General features: G+C 47.5%; 1 pseudogene; it reads right to left on the bottom strand.

The window, feature by feature from the left end:
- Positions 1 to 443: 443 nt before the first annotated feature.
- On the bottom strand, positions 444 to 1,944 carry LOC150009309 (uS5 assembly chaperone PDCD2 pseudogene; annotated as a pseudogene).
- Between the last annotated feature and the right edge of the window lie 2,292 nt (positions 1,945 to 4,236).

The following is a 4,236-nucleotide window of genomic DNA, read 5'->3' as shown; positions in this document are numbered from 1 at the left end:
GCCTTTGTAGGTAACTCTCTTCTTTTCTCTTGCTGCTTTTAAGATTCTTTCTTTATTTTGAACCTTTGGCATTTTAATTATGATGTGTCTTGGTGTGGTTCTCTTTGGGTCTAGCTTGTTTGGGACGCACTGTGCTTCCTGGACTTGTATATTTATTTCCTTCACTAAATAATAAAATTTCTTTATTATTTTTTCACATAAGCTTTCCATTTCTTGCTCTTCCTCTTCGTCTTCTGGCACCCCTATGATTCGGATGTTGACATGTTGTCTCCTCACTTCAATTCTTATTTCCTCATTATGTACTGGTTGACTCTTTTTTCGTCCTTTTATTCCAAGTCATTGATTTGAACCCCGGTTTCCTTCCCTTCACCATTGGTTTTGTGTGGATTTTCCTTTGTTTCACTTGGCATAGCCTTCACTTCTTCTCTCTCTTTTTTTTTTTTTTTTTTGCACATAACCCATTTTTATTGAAGAAACATACAAACAGGTAGAAAGCTCATTTTGCTTAGCGCCACCCTGGTCACTTTCACAGGTCGTACACAGCCTTCCAGATGCACCTTCACGCACATACACGTGTACAAGTATTTTTAAAGATATACAATCATACTAGGAACACCATCTATAACAGCAGCATCTTGGTGTCGGTTCAGGCCTGCGCCTCATTCACTGTGCACACAGGTCTGTATCAGTGACACCGCCCAGCTCTCCAGGGGACAGACACACAGCTCCTGTCACTCCCCGTCACTGGACATCTTTGTTCCACTCACATTTACACATTGTAAACAACGCCTAAAACGACATCTTTGTACTTCTCTCTCTGGCATGATTATTTCCTTGGGATAAAGTCCTAAAACGGGAACAGCAAGGTCTCGGAGGTCACGAGCATCTGGAAGGCTCGATGAGGCTGTTCTACGGTGCGGCCGTCACGTCCTGCTTCCACACAAACTCCTCTGTGTAGCCGGCGCCCAGGCCGCAGCTCTTGGTGCAGGTGAAGACGGCCAGGATGCCCCAGTCCACACTCCTGCCCAGGGTGTCGGCCTTGAGGTGGTTAAGTAGCTGGGGCATGACCTGGAATTCAAATATTCTCTTGGCGCCACAAGGGCAGTCTGGAATATCCTCTCCTTGGGGTATGTTTTCAGCAGAGATCCAGACGGGGGCAATCCCTCTGCCGTATCTGAGAATCTGTTCTGGTTCCAGGGCTATTTTAGTTTTAAACTTCTGGAAAATCTTATCTTCCCTGGATTCATGTTTTGCCATGGAATCCAGTTCTCCTTCAGGTGCTTCAGCCATGCTCCCTATAATCTCTGATTCATCTTCTTTTTCCAAAACTTCAGGTGCAATCTCATTTTCTGTTTCTATTACGATTTCAAATTCTGGAAAAAGGAAGTTGTGGTCTGGAACTGTATTGTCCAAATTACCTGCCTGTCTACAGGCCTGCTTGTGCCCTGCCCTCCAGTCCAGAGTCTGGTGCTCCTTACTGCAGTAACGCGCCCGGTGACACCCCGAGCAGGTCTTGGGGGCCAGGCAGCCGCACACCCGGCAGAGACACGGCCCGGACTTGAGCTGGAGGCGCATGGGCTCGCCCGTCTCTGCGGGGGGCTCCTCAGCAGGAGGCTCATGGGAGTAAAAGTCATTTTCCCGGGGTAGCTGATTTCTAAAAACACGCAGGCCCTCGCAGCAGGGCGGCGCGCGGCAGCAGAGGAGGAATAGGCCTCGGTGGAAGGTGTCGGCGCGGCCGGGCAGGGGCGCGTACAGCTGCAGCAGGAAGGCCAGCGGGCGGCCGCACCGTGCGCACGCCAGCTCCGCGGGCCCCGGCAGCCTGGCCTCGCCCAGCCATGCCGGCCGCCCGCCCACCTTGCTGGGAAACTGCTCGCTGCGCAGCCGCCACGCCGGTGATGCCTCCGCGAAGCCCAGCTCTGCCGCAGCACCGCGCGTGGCAGCCATGGCGCGGGGAGTGCCGCCCCGACACCGCCCACTTCTTCTCTTATGTGTTTGCTGTACTCAAGCATATCTGTCAAGCCTGTGAGCATCTTTATCACCAGTGTTTTAAACTCTGCATCTGTTAGGTTGTCTATCTCCTTGTCTGTTAGGTTGGCTATCTCCTCGTTGCTTAGTTCTCTCACTGGAACCTTGATCCATTCCCCCTTTTGGGCCATACTTCTCTGTCTCCTCATCTTGACAGGCTCCTGTGTTTGTTCGCCTCTGTGTCTTAGGTAGAGCTGTCATTCCTGTTATGTTGTAAGTGGTGGAGCCTTAGGGATTCGTCAGTATAGGGCAACCCATTTCACCACGTTTTGGCACTGTGTGGGGGGGAGGGGTCTGAGAGAGAACTATGCTGCTTGCTCAGCACTTGCCCCATTTTTAGGCACTTCTCCCACTTTTGTATGAGACTGGCACCTCTCTAGCTGTTGCCCTGGCCATTGTTCCCAGAGTGGGTGGGTCTGAGACCGTTCTAAGACTGTGGGGACCCTTAAAACAAGCAGACTCTGCTGAGAGACTGGCAGTTTCTTCTTCCACCCCAACCCTCACTGGTTTTCACAGTCAGAAGCAATGAGGCTTGATTTTCCCTAGCGTTGGGACTGTGAACTTCGCGGTCTATTCAGGAGCTAGGAATGCTCCCCAGGTTTCCCTCCCCACTTTTTAAAACATGTGATTGCACTTTCCACCGGCCTGCCACTGCCACCGCCACTGCCGTCACCACACCGCGTCCTCTCCACCCCGGCTCTGCCCTCCTCCTTGTCTGGATGAGTATTTTTTCTTTATATCATTGTTTGTTGGACTTCCATGAAGCTTGATTTTCTGGACCTTCTGGTTGTCTCTAGTTTTGAGGTAATTGTATTCCTTCTTAGTTTTGGAGGGAGATGCAGGGCGTCTGTCTAGGCCTCCATCTTGGCAGGAAGTCTTCCCAGGAGGCCCATTTTACTGTTAAATGTGCCTGCAGTTGCCACAATTAAATATGGTTCTTTGGTTTCATGTCATTTCTTCATCTGTGAAAAATGAATACTGTTGTCTACTTGCAGGATTTACATGAAGTCAACAAAGGTAGATTGTTGAAAGCTCATGGCACACAGTAGGCACTCAGCAAGTGTTAGTCCTTCCCTGCTACCACTCCCTCTTCTCCCCTCTCCCACCCCAACTGCTCCTGTAGGGGGTAGAAGGAAAGAAGAGTGAAAGAATATATTCCAGAAGGAGCGGTTTCTCTCATTATTGGTGTGAGAAGGATGACACCATGGCTCAGCAACAAGAACCTGAATGCTCAGATTCCAGACCACATCCTGCCCCTATTCAGTTACAGGGCCTGGGACAAGTTGCTTGTCTTCTCTGAGCCTCAGTTTCTACATTTAGGCAATAAGTTCGGGTGCATTTGAGGACCAAAGATGAAAATGAATGTAAATGCCTCAGAAAACACCAAAGTACTGTGTATATGTGGTGCCCTACACTAGAAGAGGAGAAGGTAGTGTGAACTGAAGTGTTTCATCTAGGCCAGTGGTCATCTAAGGGTGATTTTTTGCCCCAGAGGACACTTGGCAATGTTCGGAGGCATTTTGGTTGCCACAATTGTGGGTGACATTGCATTGACATCTAGTGGGTAAAGATCAGGCATGCTGCTAAGCATTCTGCAGTGCACACAAGACAGCCCCCCACAGTAAAGAATTATCCTTCCCAAAACATCAGCAGTGCCAAGGCTGGGAAACTGATCGAGAGGAAGAAAATAATACATGGAGATTTGGGCAGGACAGGAAACCGTTGAGGACATAGAGGTAGCTTTTCTTTTGTCTACACCTCTTTTTTTGCACATAAAAAATCAGATAATCAGATGTAGTTTAAAGGTATACATAAAAGTACAGATAATGTAAAAAAATAAAAAAGAAAGAAAGAAAGAAAAGGGCAATGACTATGTTCTCACCACCCCAAATTGGCAGATATTGTTAGTCTTTCCTAATATTTTTAATAAAATACAAATTATCACAGATAAGCTACTCCATCATCTCCCTTTCTCATTTCCCTTTCATTCTCCAGAGATGTAGCTGCTATTGTGCATTTTTTTCATTTGTGGTCCATTTTTCACTTTATAAATAATATCCACATACAAAGTGTTATGTGGATTTACATATTTTTTCTTTAAAAAAATTTAAAATTATGTGTATTGGGGTGACATTGGTTAATAAAATTATATAGGTTTTTCCCTGGCTGGGTGACTAAATTAGTTGGAGCATTGTCCTGTACACCAAAAGG

Source organism: Furipterus horrens, unplaced genomic scaffold (assembly GCF_987537825.1).
Source record: "Furipterus horrens unplaced genomic scaffold, mFurHor1.1.pri manual_scaffold_5, whole genome shotgun sequence".
NCBI lineage: Eukaryota > Metazoa > Chordata > Mammalia > Chiroptera > Furipteridae > Furipterus > Furipterus horrens.
This window is presented reverse-complemented; position numbering and strand designations above follow the sequence as displayed.